Below are 19,529 nucleotides of genomic sequence, written 5' to 3' on the forward strand. Positions count from 1 at the left end.
CACACCATACAGCAGGAATGGATGTGTACAAGTGTATGGACAAATATGTAACCTGGGAGTACAATGTAAAAAATGATAGGTGTGATTTATGTATACAATACTACATAAGATTATATCTTCACTCAGCTTATCAGGGTTCACATGAACATCAGGCGTACCACAGTGCCCAAGATTCCAAATCAGGACTCAAACGATGATAGATTTAAAAACACATCCAAACTTCACAACACATTGGGAACCATAGTAACCTTGAGTGGTGGGTGCAATGGATGGAAGATGCATAGAGAAGTAGCTTTGGTGTAGCTGCCAATGTGACAGCTCATTTGGAATTGGGAATAACCATGTCCTAAGGCAGGGTGCACTATACCACAGGTGAGAGCATATGTGCATGAGCACTGTGCCCCTACCATGTCTAAGCAAAACCTTAGACATTGTAAGTGCAGGGTAGCCATAAGAGTATATGGTCTGGGAGTTTGTCAAACACGAACTCCACAGTTCCATAATGGCTACACTGAAAAATGGGAAGTTTGGTATGAAACTTCTCAACACAATAAATGCACACTGATGCCAGTGTGCAATTTATTGTAAAATACACCCAGAGGGCATCTTAGAGATGCCCCCGAAAACATACCCGACTTCCAGTGTAGGCTGACCAGTTCCAGCCAGCCTGCCACACACCAGACATGTTGCTGGCCACATGGGGAAGAGTGCCTTTGTCACTCTGTGGCCAGGAACAAAGCCTGTACTGAGTGGAGGTGCTTCTCACCGCCCCCTGCAGGAACTGTAACACCTGGCGGTGAGCCCCTTTGTTACAGCGTCCCAGGGCATCCCAGCTAGTGGAGATGCCCGCCCCTCTGGCCACTGCCCCCACTTTTGGCAGCAAGGCTGGAGGAGATAATGAGAAAAACAAGGAGGAGTCACCCACCTGTCAGGACAGCCCCTAAGGTGTCCTGAGCTGAGGTGACCCCTGCCTTGAGAAATCCTTCTTGAGTTTGGAGGATTCCCCCAATAGGATTAGGGATGTGCCCCCCTCCCCACAGGGAGGAGGCACCAAGAGGGTGCAGCCATTCTCAAGGACAGTAGCTATTGGCTGGATACTGCCCTCCCAGACCTAAACACCCCCCTAAATTCAGTATTTAGGGGCTCCCCAGATCCCAGGAAATCAGATTCCTGCAACCTGAAGAAAGAAGAAAGACTTCTAACCTACAAGCCAGCAGAGAAGGAGGAAGACGAGAATTGATTTGGCCCCAGCCCTACCGGCCTGTCTCCATCTTCGAAAACCTGCTCCAGCGACGCATCCGACAGGGACCAACGACCTCTGAAGCCTCAGAGGACTGCTGTGACCCCCAGGACCAAGAAACTCCTGTGAACAGCGGCCCTGTTCAAAAACCTGCAGCTTCTTTGCAACAAAGAAGCAACTTTAAAGAATTCTCGTTTCCTGCCGGAAGCAGGAGACTTCCCACTCTGCACCCGACGCCCCCGGCTCGACCTGCAGAAAACAAACACCTCAGGGAGGACTCCCCGGTGACTGTGAGCCTGTGAGTAACCAGAGACGAGCCCCCTGAGCCCCCACAGCGACGCCTGCAGAGAGAATTCAGAGGCTCCCCCGACCGCGACTGCCTGTAACAAGGGACCTGATGCCTGGAACCAACACTGCTCCCGCAGCCCCCAGGACCTGAAGGAACCGAACTCCAGTGCAGGAGCGACCCCCAGGCGACCCTCTGCCTAGCCCAGGTGGTGGCTACCCCGAGGAGCCCCCGTGCCTGCCTGCATCGTTGAAGTGACCCCGGGTCCCTCCATTGTTTTCAATCTAAAACCCGACGCCTGTTTGCACACTGCACCCGGCCGTCCCTGTGCCACTGAGGGTGTACTTTCTGTGCCTTCTTCTGCCCCCCGTGCTCTACAAAACCTCCCTGGTCTGCCCCCGAGGACACAAGTACTTACCTGCTGGCAGACTAGAACCGGAGCACCCCTGTTCCCCATAGGTGCCTATGTGTTTTGGGCACTTCTTTGACCTCTGCACCTGACCGGCCCTGAGCTGCTGGTGTGGTAACTTTGGGGTTGCCTTGAACCCCCAACGGTGGGCTGCCTATGCCCCAAACTTGAGACTTGTAAGTGTTTTACTTACCTTCAAAACTAACCTTTACTTACCTCCCCCAGGAACTGTTTATTTTTCAACTGTGTCCACTTTGAAAATAGCTTATTGCCATTTTTATAAAGACTGTATGTGATATTGCTTTTATTCAAAGTTCCTGAAGTATCTAAGTGAAGTACCTTACATTTAAAGTATTAACTGTAAATCTTGAACCTGTGGTTCTTAAAATAAACTAAGAAAATATTTTTTTCAATATAAATACCTATTGGCCTGGAATTGTCTCTGAGTGTGTGTTCCTCATTTATTGCCTGTGTGTGTACAACAAATGCTTAACACTACCCTCTGATAAGCCTACTGCTCGACCACACTACCACAAAATAGAGCATTAGAATTATCTCTTCTTGCCACTATCTTACCTCTAAGGGGAACCCCTGGACTCTGTGCACGCTATTTCTTACTTAGAAATAGTATATACAAAGCCAACTTCCTACACTGATGTCACACTTACTGCTGTCAAGGGTCTGGTCATACATTCATGTTACCAATGCAATAGCACATCCACCGTCTCATGTATGAGACACTTTTTTTTCCTTATGATTGATGATGTCTTAGTTGTGTGTCATGTGCTGCAATGGACCATGTTGGCAACATGGATGTGTCTCATAGCTGTGTTCCTCTGATATTGCCCTTCACATGTGAAATAGACAGGATATATGTCATTTACAGTGTGTGCGATGTTGGCTGTACATTCATACCCATCAAATGTGATGTGGCTTTTTCAGTAACCTAATCTGTAGTTCTGCAATGCTCCATAAGGCTAAACTCTGATTATGATTCCTAGGGATCATGTGATGCATAAAAATTACCCAGAGCATGATTGAGTGATGAAGGTAGGTGTTTAATGACATATAATAACAAAGTGGTGATAGTGACTATAGTTAGAAGACGTTTTGTACAATGTGTTGTCTCCGATGCAATTCTGCTGCAGTGTTTGGATGGTCCCCCTCATTTTCACGGACAGCATCCTCCTCTTCAGGCATTTGTGGGTCTAGTTCATAGAGGGAAATGTTCTTCCTTACACAAATGTTTTGCAGGATGGCACAGGTCAAAATGATCTTGCAGACCATTTCAGGTGACTATAGGAGGCTGCCTCCGGTGATGTCTAGGCACCTGAATCTGGACTTCAGGATGCCAAAAGTCCTCTCAACTATGGTGCGTGTCCTACGATGTGCCTCATTATAGGCACGCTCTGCTGCTGTGCTTGGGTTGGCAAAAGGGGTCATGATCCACGGCTGGATCCCGTAACCCTGATCAGCTGAAAGAGAAAATGAGGGTAAGTATCTGGTTGTTGGTTGCACCTTGATTATCACTTAGCATGGCAGTTGTTATCTTGTGTCGTCTGTGACTCATCTGTGTTTGCGTTATTGTTTGGGATCCTAGCCTTCTGTGATGGTCTTTCTGCATTGGGTTGTTTAACTATCATAACTGGTGTTTGGCTTATTGACCTGATATAAGCGGTATATTTGTAAACTTGCAGTTCATTGTGTATCTCCCATGTCTTATGTAATGTGAAAGAAGTGCCTGTGTGCCTTGACTGGAGGTGACATGATACTTCCACACACACAATTGATTCCAATGTGGTGGTAACATGGTTGCACTATATGGCCTGAACATCCCATCCAATTAGACATATGTAATTGCATGTGAAATACAACAGTGAGGCCCTATGATTTGGCTAGGTGACAATGTACAACACATTTCCATACGTTGGCAGCACTGAAGTGTTCACAATTGACAATGCACAAATATCCCATGTGTGACAAGTTCTATGCAAACCTATTTTTGTGCCCTCACCGAGTTGGCTCATGTGCAAACATGTACCTACACTACTGAACCTGCTCCAGGTAAGCTGGCTAACTTGGTTGTGGGGGTGAAGGTTTAAGTGTCAGAAGGTCCATGTGCCTGTACATCTGTTATGTGTATGTGTAATTGTCTCAATCCGTATGTGTAGCAGTGTGCACTTTGCATTAGTGTCACAACAATATGTGTTCATAGCACAGTCCACTTATTGCTAGCGGGCAATGTCCCCCCAGGAGTGATGTGAGAGGTTGGTACTGCCTCAATGATTCCATGTCACCTTCATTAGAGTCAACATCATCATGATATGTGTCTCATGGTGTTTGACCTGCAACGAAACACCTTGCACACCCCTTACACAGTACGTATTGCTTGGAAGGGTGTGTGACTGCGTGTTATTGATGTGGTATTGGAAGATTCATCTTCCAAGTTGTACTGCCAGTTAAGGCCATGTCATTGTCACTGTGTGGTTTTAAATTGGTCCCTTGTGGCTCTGGAGTGGCATCTGTCATTTGTCCATAGGTGTGTATCCCACTAGGTCAGGATATCAAACATGACTAGCAGTGTCACAACCTGTGTCTTCCTGGCCACGTGTCAATATAGTGTTGGATGTGTTGGGTGTCCCACAGGGTTGCTGTGCTGTGTGTATATAACTAGGTTTTTGTACTTACCAACAAGTAGGCCATTGCCATATCTTCCATCCTGGAAGTGTTGATTGATGGTGCTGTGGCGGAGGATGAATGAATTATGTACACTCCCAGGATGCTTTGCCACAATGTTGGTGATCAATCTCCAGTGATTCACAATGGCCTGCACATTGATTGAGTGTGTGTGCTTCCTGTTGCGGTATCGATGCTCCGTTGCAGCAGGTGGCACAATCCGTACGTGTGCAACCAATGGCACCAACCACGTGTTGGAAGCCATTGATTTAATAGAAACCCTGTTTGGTCTCCTGTTGCTTCTGCTGTGTGTTGGAGAAGCTGATGTGACGGGGTGTGAGGGAGATGATGGCATCAAGTACCTTGGGAAGGAAGGTAGAGAATGAGGGCTGTGAGATCCCGGCAACCAGGGCACCAGTGGTTTGAAAAGAGCCACTTGCCAACATGTGCAGGACAGCTAGCAGCTTGGTCTCTGGTGGAATGATGTCGGGTGTCTGCAAGCTGGGTGCCAACTGTGGCTCAATGTGGCGCAGCAGCTGCAGTATGGCTTGCCAGTTTAGTGCCTCTGGATGATGTCATGTTCCATGAGGCCCTGAAGGGTTCTCCTGGTCCGGAATATCCTCTCCTGTCTTCGGCGTTGCCTTTGGGGTCCCTGTTGGTGTGGTAGAAGCTGCTGCTGTTGCTCCTGTGCTCTGCATATTCGTGCATGCTGGATGAATAGCACCTCCATGTCTTCCTTTTGGAGCTCTGATGTTGCTTCTTTTGGTTTTCCTTAAGTACTGGTGTCTTTGCCTCATTTTAACCCCAGCCCTCACCTAGGTGTTACATTTTGGCTCAAATCGGGATTTGCGCCATTTTCCGGCTCTGCCTCCCAGCCGTGTGGCATTTTTGCGGTTGGATAAATATGGTGCACAGGTGTTTAAGTGATTTCTTGGGACGGGAACGCCTACCTTGTATCTCATTAATGCAAGGCGGTTTCACACATACAAAAAATGATGCACACTGGGATATTTTTACGTTAAACGGGTCTAGCGTCAAAGTATAAATATGGTGTTAGCTTTGCGCCGAATTTGCGTAACAAAAATGACACAAATCCGCCGCAAACAGAGAATAAATATGCCCCTATGTGTTATAATGTGCTTATCATTGTTTTTTGTCATAACTTATGAGATCCCCAATAGGTACATACATAACTGGCATTTATTTTTCTTATCAGTGCATATACTGTGTTATTGTATGGTAGCAGATGTTATCTGTTGTATATTATACGTACTTTGCACAAAACGGCAGTTAATTTATATAACCCATGTTTGCTGCAGTGGTGGATTAATTGAATAATCTGTATTAACTTTCAGCATCGAGGACACCTTACTTTGATGACTTTATATCTAATGGACGAAACACGTCAGGCTCATGTTAGAACACAGCCAATACAGCTTTCTTGGAAAAGTAAATTCAAATTTCAAAAAAATGTTGCCACATTATGATGCAGACATACTATTTTTGGCTTTGGCCCTGTTGTTGTGCATCGCAGATAAGCATTTTTTTCTTTTTGATGATGTGGAACAGCATTGGCATAAGGCTTAGGCAAAGCCAAAAGTTCAACTAACATCAATGATGGGCCAGAGGTATTAGCCTTGCAAGTGCTTCTTTAATCACTGAGAAAGTAGCTGTTTTTGTTTTATAAGTGATATGCGGCTCAGGTAGTGCCGATGCCGTTGCTTACATTCTCCTACTTGTGACATTTACTCACAATGCTGCTGCTAACAATCTGAGGGCTCATAATGCAGAATGTCATTGTCGGATTTCGCGAATTATTTATCAATTAGCACTCAGAGTGGATACAAGATTGCCCTGTGTATAGTAGTGCAACGAACAGCTGCAAAGCTTCAGATTTGAATTGACTGCCACTTAAGTGAAAAGACACTCATTTTCGATGACGGTTTACATGCCATGTAGAAGTCTACACACAACTTTGCTAGTGACCTTGTGAAGGATAGGACCAATGAAATCTGAAATTACAGTGTAGACTTTTATGTTTAGTGACTGGTATTAAAAACTTTGGCGGTATTCACAGAAGACCACCAAAGCTGTGGGCGGCAGAAGGCTGCCAGTGCTGGTGGTCTTCTGCCCACCATATCACGGGTACCTCTGGATTTCCGCCACACTTTAGGCGGAAATCCAGCAGTAGTCATGCTGGTGGGCGGAGGTGCCCTGGCAGTTCCTCCACTGGACCGCCCCACCAGTAGGACTCCACTAGCCGTATTATGGGCAATAATACGGCCTAGGGTGACCTGCTGGCAGGGCGCTGCCGGCGGTGGAAGCGCCCCGTCCCGTTCCCTGCTGGATGACCTTCTCCCCGGACCAGATAAGTTGATCATCCAACAGGGGAGGGGAGGGGGTGTTGTGTGTGTGTGTGTGTGTGTATGGTGTCTGCATGTGTACATGAATGTGTGTATGTGTGGTTGTATGCGTGTCTGAATGTAGAAGTGAGGTGTGTATGCATGTAAGTGTGTATGTGTATGCGAGTGTGAGTGTTGTGGTGAATGAGTGACTATGAGTATGCGTGTGTGTGTGAGTATGCATGTTTGGATGGCTGTGAGTATGCGTGGTTGAATGAGTGTTTGAGTGCTGAGGTGAATGTGTGTATAGATGCGTGTGAGTGAATGCATGTATGAATGTTGAAGTGAATGTGTGTTTGGATGCATGTGAGTGAATGTGTGCATGGAAGTGTAGGTGAATGGGTGTATGCATGGTGCGTGTGGGTGTGTGTGCGCCTGCATGTATGCGGGGAGGGGGTGGGGGGTTGGGGTGCTGTGTCTGAAGGGTGCATGGGGGGTGCTGTGTCTGGAGGGGGTGAGGGGAGGGGGGCGCTATGGCTGGAGGGAGAGAGGGCGATCTGGTGCTTGCTGGAACGGGAGGGTGGGAGTCGCCAACCAGTAACAGGGAAGGAATTCCCTGTCACAAGTAGCCTTTCAGCCATGGTTTTCATGCAGTGCTACCGCCATGGAAACCCGGCTCCTAATACAAACCGGTGGTCTTCTGTGGACCGCCGGGTCGGAGATGCTCATCTCTGGCCCGGCGGCTACAACTGCCCTGGCGGTATGAGTGGAGATGTGGTGGGTTGGCAGAGGCCAACCCGCCACACTCATAATGTGGCAGTCTGCACTGTCAGCCTGTTGGCGGTGGGACTGCCACATTTACCCTGGCGGTCAGAAGACCATCAGAGTCAAAATGAGGGCCTCAGTGTTAAAGTTCAGGCCTTTCTTGGGCACTGATTTCCTGTAAAGCAGTTACAAACCTATGATGCACTGCAGTAGTACATTCCAACACAAGTAGGATTCCTAAAATTGAGACCCTGTACTGTGCGAACACCTATAATTTAGGGGGCCGCACGTAAGTCCATTTCTCTGGCCCTGAGAGGATACTGTTGGCCTTTACAGATAAAAGGAAAGCCAATGCTTATCACCACTCCCTGTGAGATAAGCTTATAAGAATGTGAGCTACTTGGAATGTGACAATCATGCCAGACAAAACCTTGCTCTGCAGCTGATACTTCAAGTGGACCCGCACCAAAACCCACAATACCAGTACACACTGCAATGTTTGTATTTTTATAATAATTAGAATTTATTATGGGCAATATTCTTCTGCAAATCAGGCAAGTAAGAGTTACAATGACCATAACCAAAACCACCTTTACAGTTAAACTAAGACTGAATATAAGATACAATATTTTGGGTGTAACACATCCCTAATATATTAGCCCAAAATCCCTAGTTGCATTGCGGCAGCACATCAGAAGTGTCTCTACCATTTTCTAAATAATATAAAGCCTTCTGCATACGTGTAACACAGAAGGACTGAAATAGCATCCCCATTGGACAGCATCCCTCCCAGTAAACAGGCATGGTCCTTGCTCTACCCAAATGCCCGGTGTTTTATTTCCTGTTTCACCTTAATGAGCCTATGATGCCTTTAGGGACTAAAGCGCTCAGATCTTGTAAATTCTGAATACTTTCAGCACAGAACTTGTACAAAGCTAATCTAAATCATGAGTCTTCAACCTTTTCTGTAATAAGCGCTACTTAGGTTCAATGAAAATCATGCTGAGCTATTAAAATAATTATGTTGTGTATACAATATTATGTTAGTGCCCACCCTGTGCAAGACTGCAAGCAGTAATTACCTCTGTGAATCAGGCAGGATTGCCAGTACTAATGGACGAAATCTTTTGCAAATTGAGATGTGGATATATTTTCAAAATGTAACCTTTTTTCTTCAAGCATCATCATATGAGCTCTGAAAATAGACAGACAATTTCATCTTAAATACACAATTTTCAAAACTGGTAGACATATGGAGACACCGAAATAGAATTCTCTGTTCAGAAAACGTGTTAGACAGACTACCTTGTCCGTACACATTCGGACCATAATCCCCAAATCCTACAAATGGGATGGGACACACCCACTCCCTGCTATTCCCACCTGGAGACTATAGCCAGAAATGTAAGACAACGCACCCTTTAGGGCATCGCTTGGCACAGCAATTGCTGAGTACTTTGATCATAATACAGGCACTGCCTCGACAGGTCTTATTGAATGGGATACGTTCAAGGTTTACATACGAGGGCACAGTCTGGGCACACAGGGGAACATGCATAAGTCCATCGAATGTGACCTAACCCAAGTGGAGACAACCCTGTTGCGGCACAAGAGGGTCACCCTCTGGGGCTCCCCAGGGACACAAACGCTCACAGAAAAGAGGACTGAGCACTTGATTCTGGTAGAGAGGCTGCACCGTCTTAACTATGCAGCTCATTAGGCACGCACGCAAGCTGTGGCTGACAGATCGGGCAGACTGTTGGCCTGGTTGATTCATCAAAAGCATAAGCGTACCCCGATTTTAGTGCTGCGTTCGGGGACGGGTGACCTCTTATACATGCAGGGTGAGATTCATGTCAAAGTAACACGTTACTATGCCACCCTGTACCAATCAAGGGTGCCAGCGGGACCTGTATACTTTACGGAGTTTTTCTCCCCACTTACACTGCCCTGCCTCACAGATGAACCATGGGCAGAATTAGATGAACTATTAACCTTGGCAGAAGTACAGGGTAGCATAAACGTGTTGGACACTGGCAAAACCCTGGGCCCTGATGGTCTATCGCCAGAGTTTTACGCGGTGTACTCCTCTAGGATTGCATCTCGCCTGCTGCAGCTCTTTGAGGAGGCCCAATTGGCGACATCCTTGACCACATCCCAACGGGAGGCACTGTTCATCTCCCTCCCTAAGCCGGGTAGGAACCCAGTGGAGCTGGGATTGTACAGGCCCTTGGTGATGCTCAATACAGATTACAAAACCCTGGCCAAATTATTAGCGATGAGGTTATCACCAGTGGTGCCTCGCCTGATCCATACTGACCAGAATGGTTTTGTACCAGAACGTAGCACTTCCTTGATCATTAGACGCTTGTTCTGAGTGATGAGACACTCTGTGCAGAACTGGCCTGACGCGGGTTGCCTGGTGCTAGACTTGGAAAAAGCTTTCGACTCCCTGGAATGGCTCTTCTTATTTGCGGTGCTCCGCCTGTTGGGTTTTGGACCAGGCTTTGTAAGATTGGTGAAGCTCCTGTATACATGCCGATAGTTCAAGGTCCGAATGGGCTCAATTATCTCGGACCGACTGAGGTGGGCAGGGTTGCCCCCTTTCCCCATTGCTATTCTTGCTGGCGATAGAGCCCCTGGCTGCAGAGCTCTGCGATTGAGAACACCCTGGAACATCCCGTTGGGGGATAGTGGTCATACCGTGTCTATGTATGCGGACGACCTTCTCCTGTATCTCAGGGACTTCCGTAGCATTCTGGAGGAAGTTGCAGACATGTTGCAGCAATTTGCCATGTTGTCAGGGCTACGTGTTAATTGGGCAAAGTTGTGACTTTTCCTTTTTTAGTCCTGATCAGACAGACCCGGGTCTCACGCTATTGAGAGTGCTCATCCCCTGGCAACCGCAGACGTTTTGATTCTTGGGCATTAATGTCTACCATACAACAGATGACCTACGGGACGGAAATCGCAAGAGAGCAGTGTCCTTCCCCATTTGCTTTACTGTTTCTCCAATCTAACATTGTATGTCCCGGCCAAATTTTTCAGAGAGCTGGAGTCCAGGATTAGGGAATTCATTTGGAACAAAAGCCGCAGTAGGGTGGCATTAACTAAATGATACTCACCTCTAGAAAAAGGCGGGATGGCGGTAACGAACATGGAGCACTACTACCTAGCCTCCTAGCTGCAATGGGTGGCCAAATGGCATTCTGGGTTTCAGCTGTCGGAAACGGTGGCAGAGACACAGCCCTGGTCACTCTCTGAGATATTACATCTGTTCCATCCAACCACACGGGGTAAAACACCGAACCTGCTCCTGATAGACGTGGCCCACCAATGTTATTGTCGTAATCTGCGCCTCACCTACGCAGTTACTCCATATGTGCCGGCAATAGCCCTACTCGGCACCCTCGCGGACAACAGTACACAACTTCAGCAGAACTGGATTCCTGGCATGCTGCGGACAAACACACGCTGGGGGATCTATATACTGAGGGAAAGCTTACCCCATTAGACACACTGGCGGAGGAGACAAACCTCTCACCAAGACAATTTCTACTACATACCTACCTGATAGCATTGTTGTCTAGACACTGGGGGGACATATCTACGGAACTGCCAATGCATCTCCTGATACAATACCTGCATGTTATGGGAGATGGTAATCATTTTTTACGTTGGCTCACACACGCATTCCACACACACCCAATCCATGACTGTGCCTCGCTTTAGACTGGCTGAGAGGGTGACATGGATAGGCCCTATATGGCTGGGGAGGGGGCAGCTGCCTTGCGGAGTCACATCAATGTACCGTGCAATGCGCACTTCTGCCTGATCCAATTTTACATCCTACATAGGGTGTACCTCACACCACGGAAGATTAATCAGTATTTTCAGCACACAGATGCAGCATGCCCTCGATGCACGTTTTTGGCAGTCCATTTGCTACACGTTAGGGTCCTGCCCCTCATTAGGTACCTATTGGCATGCAGTGCTAGCGCAGCTGTCAGAATGCACAACATGACCACACCACATCGGCGGAGTGTATCTTGGGCCTTTTTCCCAGAGCTAAACAGTATAAAGCGTCAAATAGGAGAGCTACTTATAGGGAGCTGGAGAGCTACCAGTAGCTCATGAGCCACTCATTGGAGATTCCTGATCTAAATAAAGCCTGTGATAGGCTCGCACATGCACTTTGTTATTTTTTTACAAACTAAAGCAGGAAATCTCAAATTATCTAAAACCTGAATTCCAAGAATACCACGGTTGTGTTAAGTAAACCCAAACCCAACTCAAATGTATCCAAATAGTATTACTAAAGTATTTCTAGCATATAATGTAAACATTAAAATTGGTGCTATTGTGTCATCCATTCATTCTTTAATCTATCATTCAGTCTTTCAGCATTCCATCCAATCATATCCAAACCTATCCATCCATCCATCTCAAACCTTTGTATCCATCTATCCATCAATCGACCCTTTCACTTATGCATCTCTCCATCCACCCTTTCACTTATGTATCTCTCCATCCACCTTTCACTCATCCATCCTTTCAGTCATTCATCCATGCTTTCGCTCTATCCATCCCCCTTTTACTCATCCTTCTACTCTTTTACCCTTCCACCCATTTACACTTGCACTGATCCATCCACTTACTCAACCATTCATCCACTCATGCATCCAACATACCTTTCACTCACACTTATTAATGCATCCTTTCATCCATCCAACCTCCCCTTTCAACCATCCATCCCCACTTTCATTTATCCATCCACCCTTCCTTTCACTCATTTATCAATTCTTTCACTCGTCCATCCTTTAACTTATCAATCCATCCTTTCGCTCATCCACTCCACCCTTTCACTCATCCATCCTTTCATTCCATCCATCTGTTCAACCTCCCTTTCACTCATCCCATTCTTCCATCCTCCCTTTCACTCAGCCATCCATCCTTTCACTCACTAATTCATCCTTTCCCTCATCACCTATCCACCCTTTCACTCATCCATCCATCATCCCTTTCACTCATCCATTCTTTCACTCACCTATCCACCATCCCTTTCACTCATCCATCCTTACATCCACCCTTTCACTCATTCATTCTTCCTTCTACTCATCCATCTATCCTTTCACTCAGCTACCCATCCATCCTTTCGCTCACACATCCATCCTTTCACTTACTCATTCACCTTTGTCTGGCAAGTTGCAGACAAAAGAGGCTCATCAAGAACTCCACCCCGCTGTAGCTGCTAAATTTGGGGGTTCATGACCCCCCAGCTCAATCCTTTCACACTTCCATTCATCCTTTCGCTCATTCATCTATCCACCCTTTCATTCTGTCATCCATCCTTTCCCTCAACCCATCCTTTCACTCGTCTATCCTTTCTCATCATCCATCTACCCTTTCACTGACCCTCCATTCACCCTTTTATCCATCCATCCACACTCGCTTTCACTAAGCCACACATTATTTTACTTATCCATCCTTACACCCATCCTTTCACTCATTCATCCATCTAGCCATCCAACCTTTCACTCACCCATCCACTCTTTCACTCGCATACCCATCCATCCTTTCATTCACTCAACCCTTTAACGTTATTTATAAGCCTTTGCCATCGGAGTTGCAGGCAGAAGAGAACTCCACCCCCCGCTGCAGCTGCTAAAGCAGGAGGTTGACGACACCCCTGTCTGCAATTACGAGATAGCGTGAAAATGTGGTAGTAATACCGGCTCGGTATTACAGTTATCAAGTGGGATTACTATTCCATTTACTGGCCATTACAAACATGGTTAACAATATCAAGAAACGTGCCACCCAACTACTTCACATTGGTGTAAATCATCCAACATGGTTAGATACATTAATGTTCGGAGCCACAGACTGATGAAAAACATAAATGTATTGAATACATAACTTTTATGCTGTTCGTCAACATTAATACCCATATGTTGTCCGATCCAACAAAATATACAATTTATAAGATCATTTTAATTCAACATAAAGTTATGGCATTAACCAATCATGACAATGCACACCGTAATGAAAGATCCCCCCAAAGTAATGACCAACTGCTTCAAAATCACTCAAACTTACCATTCCCGCCTTTCACAATCATACTACATTCATTAAGCGTCCAGAACACACACTGGTAAAATCAAAGCTTTGTTAAAAACCAGAAGTGACCCCCACCCCCGACTACCTCTTCTTAGTGTATCAAACAACTCGAGCTACATATGGAGCTTCAGTCTAGTTACATTCTCCCATCCAATCAATAAAAACAAAATATCAGAAACAGTTTTTAACACTACACAAGAAAAATGGTTATTCACAAAGCATAGGATTTGTTCAATAGAATTCAGGAAGCTAAACCATGCAGACCCCTTCGGTTACATATGGGCGGAGCGGTTTCAGGCATCAGACTAGCCTGATACCGTTAGAAAAAACACTGTGTATGTTGTGTATGCGGTCGGGACGCTCTGACCTATATCACAAATCCGCCCTTTTATCCCAGGCGTTCCCACTGTGAGGATCTGCAAGGTGAGGGGCCACTCCCAGCTCCTCCCTCTCTTTCCAATTACCATCCATCTTCTCTCCACCTCGTTGTCCTCCTTCTCTGCACTTTACTCTCCCCCGTCTCCACCTGACTCTCCTACCAATTACTCTCCGCTGTCTCTGTTTCACTTCTCCTCTCCTCTCCCCGACCCACCCTCCTCTCTTCATCCACTTCTAGCAAACTCACCTTCAAGATGCTGCATGTGGGTAACAATGTAAAGAAAGCTAGAGGTCCTAATGCACAAGCAGGTGTGCGTGTGCTCGTGTGAGTGTGGTAATCTGACCTTGCACTCTTTTTGCCCCTTCCATGCTCCTCACTGGTAGCTCTCAATGTCTTGTATAGTTGCAGCACCAAGCCGTGTATTTCCTAGATCGAGCTCATGATCACCTAAGATCAACAAAGCGCAGGAGGCTGGCCCTTTATGTAGAGTGCAAAGCTAGGCATACTGTGCAGGGGGTCCAGGCAACCACACGTTGGTTTACAAGGGTAAAAACTAGATCACCAAATACTAGGCCAATCTCGGAGAAGTGCAAAGCATTTGTTGTACTCACAGCATCAATCCTGCAAGTCACACACTCAAAGGAATAATTAGAGACCAATTTATAAAAAACACTTCAGATTTTTATATAATTTTTAAGACCAATATTATCAAAATTGGTTAAGTACTTTTTGAGATATGAACTTTTGAAGTTTAATAAAAAGTCTTTTTGTGCGTAATTACGCACCATAGAAATGAATGTAAAGTCACTTTGCAAGGGGTGGGGGACCCTTTGGGCCCAGCAGTTTCTTTGTTGCAGGGCAAAGGGCGGCCGGGTGCAGAGCGAATCGGTGAGCCAGGAGCGGTGCCCAAGGATGCCCTCTGGAGTTGAAGGTAAGTTGGTTCAAGGGTTGTTTGCAGGGAGGTCCGGGGTGTTCCTGAAGTCCCTCGACTGGGGCTTCCTCCTGGTCCCTATTCAGTCCCGAGCGGGCTGGTTTTCTTGGTGTCCGACATTAGCTGACCAATACCCAGGGTATTGGTACCGTGTGACCACTGGAGAGCACAGTGCCACCAAACTTGGCACACTTGCAGGGGTTGTCCTCGTGGTCATCGGTGTGTTGTTGGGGCCAACTGCGACTTCTGGTTCTGGAGTTAGTGGCTGGCCAGTGAAGTGACCCTCACTAGCCTGTTGGTTACTTGCTATTGTAGAGTGGTACCTCCACTCTGGAGAGGGATCAATGGCGATTTTGTTCAACAAACCAGAGAGACAGATCTCTCTCCCCCAAGGTTTGTAGATTGGATGTCTGGCAGTGGCAGGCTGGATAGAACCAGTCAGCAACCATGCCAGGGTAGATAGCATTTGCAGGGGGTGCCTCTAAGGTGACCCTTGGGTGCATTTAGGGATAAATCCAATACTGGTACAAGTCTGGATTTATCATTCTTAGTTGTTTGATACCAAACAACCCAGAGTTGAGTGCCCATCATGTGGCTGGGAAACTATTATTGACCAGTGTCCAGCACATGTATTGAAATGACTGCTCTGTTCACTTAATATGTCACAGGTTTGGTACGGACACAGTGGGGGCATTTTGCTCATGCAGCTATGCCCTCACATATAATATGGTGCAACCTGCCTTAGGGCTGGAAGGCCTGCCAGAGGGGTGTCTTATCCATAGTGTATGCAGTGTATGGTGGACAGGGCACACAGGTAGTGTGCCATGTCAAATCTGTGTTTTAGGCTTGCGCCGGACACCCAGCCTGCAATGGCTGTGCTGGGTGCATCTGGATGCATGGCCCTAGAGGGTGGCACAATCAGTGCTGCAGCCCTCAAGGACCTACCCTTAGTAACCCATGACCTGGGTACCTAAGTATCTTTTACTAGGGACTTATAATGGTAGCTGAAGGTGTATCCAATTACCTTTGCAATTGTTAGGGAAAGAACACTGGGAACCTGGTTAGCAGGAACCCAGTGCACTCCAATCAAGTTGCATCCAGAAACTAGGCAAAAAGTGTGGGGGTACTGCAACAAAGTGCCAGTTTCCCACACTAAGACCTGGGGCTGTGTGTATTTTAAGGAGCTGTGCAACCTTGTGAGCTGTGGATAGTGCCTGGTGCTTTATATTTACTCCAAGAAGGTCTATTAACAATTGGAAGAGCAAACAAAGTTGTCAACCTGAGCAGAGCCGACTAAACATAAAATGTCTGTCTGTTTCCACCACAGCTGCTGACTGCAGAGTTCAGCTTCTGATGTTGCTAACTGGTATTCTCAACCCTTATTTGATTGTCAACCCATTAAGCAGACTTTATTTTAAGGAGAACAAGGAGGAAACCACCAGCTCATGTCAAAGGCTTCAAACTGAACTGTCTCCACTAATTTATGACTGACATGTTCCTGCCTCTTTCCAATTCTCTTCCTCTTTAAAACTAGTCTCTCCTATTGCCATCCCCCTCTCTCTCTCACTCTCTCTTTCTCTCTATCGCTCACCTCTCCGTTTGCTCGACCACTCTATTCCAGTCTCTATTTTTGATCACCTCTTTTTGCCCCTCTCATTACACGCCTACATGCCACCTTACTCCAATCGCCCACTTTGCTCACTGTTCTCTAGCTGCTTCCTGCTCCATCATCCTACCTCCTCAGACTCCCGCTCATTCTCCTCCATCCACTTCTCACCCCAGATCCATCACCTTCTCTTCTTTAACACCGATGATCCTTCTGCTCTTTTCTAATCAATCCTCTCATATTTCTTCTCAGCAACGCACTCCTTGACTCCTACTTCATTGACGTCTTTCTTTACTATTATTTTGTCTTATCCTTCCTTTTTTTTCCTCACCCTCATCTTTTCTATTTTCATGCTTTCCTCTTATCACCCTCCATTTCTCAGCTCTGCACCTCATCACCATTAAATCTAGTCAAGATTCTAGAATGTTTTATCACGTTTGCGAACCTTTGTTGTCATATTTACGAAAGCTGTGCACATGGCTTTTTCAGGGCTTCCAAAGAAATGACACCACCACCTTCCTATCTGCGAGGTAATCAACAGCTAATAACATTTAGGCCCTCATTACAACCATGGCGGCCGGTGTTAAAGCGGTGGTAATATCGCCAACAGCCCAGCAGTAAAAAAAAAAAATGGGATCTCGACCACGGCGGAAACTGCCAACACAGACAGCCACTTTAACACTCTGACCGCCACGGCGGTAGCAACAAACACCACGGCGGTCACCGCCAACAGACAGGCGGAAGACAATGTACCGCCCACCCCATCACAACCCGCCAATCCGCCAGCTTTTCCGGGGCGGTACCAACACCACCAAAAGCACTGCGGAAACAGAACACTGAAGGGAAACCACTCACCTCTCGACACTCAACGAAGAACCAGGACACCATGGAGCCCAAGTTACAGGTCCTGCCCATGATGGTCTACCTCCTCATCTACAAGGAATACCAAAAGGCGGCGACGACCACGGTGAGTACTGCACCTAGTACACAGGGGAGGTGGAGAGGAAAAAGAGAGTGACACACACACATGCAACACCCCCACCCAAAACACCATACACACAAACACATGCAACAACATTACATTTACACCCCGTAACCCCCTGGAAGAACGCAAGGACAAAAGGAATGGAGTTAAATAAGTGATATATTAGAAATAGGCAGATATATGTAACAAATAGAAAAACTGTATTTACAAAAATATACAATATGTACATAAGGCCGTACATTGACCTTTCCAAATGTCCGTGGGCCACTGGGCCAAAAATCATGGGCCAAGCCCACACTTGACTCCTGCCTCAATACGGAGAGAACACTGCAGGGGCATCAGGTCGAAAAAACAGAGGCACCTCAGGGGGACGGGGAAGGGGGGGGCACCTCAGCCAGAAGATGGGACAAGCCACTGCTCCTGGAGGGGGCTCCATGCCCACAGCGATGTCCTGGGGAGTGCAAGGCCACAGTCTCTTAATTGGGTGGCTTCTCCACTGCTTGGTCCAGGGGAGTGCAAGGCCACAGTCTCTCAAGTGGGTGGTTTGCCCACTGCTTGGTCCTGGGGAGTGCAAGGCCACCGTCTCTCTAGTGGATGCATATCTCCACTGGTTCTGGAGGGGGCCTTGTTCCCAGTGGACGTGATCCTGCCAAGGAGCGGGTGAGTGGATGCATATCTCCACTGGTTCTGGAGGGGGGCCTTCTGCCCAGTATTCTTCATCCTGCCAAGGAGGGGGTGAGTGGATGCCTATCTCCACTGGTTCTGGAGGGGGCCTTGTGCCCAGTGTGCTTCATCCTGCCAAGGGGGGGGGTGAGAGGATGCCTATCTCCACTAGTTCTGGAGGGGGCCTTGTGCCCAGTGATGCAGCACTTGGGGTGTGGCAGTTCACATTCCCTCACCTGGGTGTCTGAGGCATGAGATTTGCAGGGACCAGGTTGCATGATAGTCCATGGAGGCAGGGCTAGACTCCATCCTGCGGCAGCTAAAGCTGAAAACTGGTGGTAGTGCAAGGGCTGGTAGGGGGGCTGCCAGTGGTGGTGGGAGGCTCCAGGCAGTCTCCTGCAGCCTCAGGCGGTAGCCCACTGGGGCTGCTGCTGTTGGTAGTGGTCTTACTGTCAGCGGTGCAGGTGGCGGTGCTTGCGGCGGGGCTGCTGGCGGGGCTGGCCGTGGTGCAGGTGCCGGTGCTGCCGGTGGTAGAGGGATGCTCCAGCCCTTCTCCTGCAGCCTCGGACGGCTGCCCACTGGGGATGCTGCTGCTGACAGTAGTGGTGCTAGTGGCGGTGCAGGTGGCTGTGCTTGTGGCGGTGCTTGCGGTGGGGCTGCTGGCGGTGCTGCCTGCGGTGCAGGTGGCGGGGCTGGCGGATGTGCTGGTGGGCACAAGGCCTTGTCTTGGGTTTTCTGCCCCTTCCTCACCTTGGCAGATGCTGTTGTGACCTTGGCTGTGGCAGCTGGAGTTTTGGAAGAGGCCTTGCTAGGTGGATTGTGCTCTTTGCCCTTGCTGCATGCTGTCCCCTTCTTCACCTTGGCAGGTGGCAGAATGGTTTTGTCCTTTGCAGGGGTTGGTGGCACGTTGGCTGGGCTGACTGGTGCCCCCTTTGAGCCTCTGTGAGTTGCAGGTACCACAGCGGATGCCGACTTGGTGGCTGAGGTGCTGGCCTGGGCACCCTGGCCAAAGGGGAAGGAAGGGGGGGAGGGGTAGGGAAGAGGTCAATGTTTGCCAGGAAAAGCTTTTTACACACACTGGGGCGGGAAGAGGGAGAGGGTTTGGGAGTGGAGGACGAGGGAGTGGT

Source organism: Pleurodeles waltl, chromosome 12 (assembly GCF_031143425.1).
Source record: "Pleurodeles waltl isolate 20211129_DDA chromosome 12, aPleWal1.hap1.20221129, whole genome shotgun sequence".
In the NCBI taxonomy this organism is placed as follows: Eukaryota; Metazoa; Chordata; class Amphibia; order Caudata; family Salamandridae; genus Pleurodeles; species Pleurodeles waltl.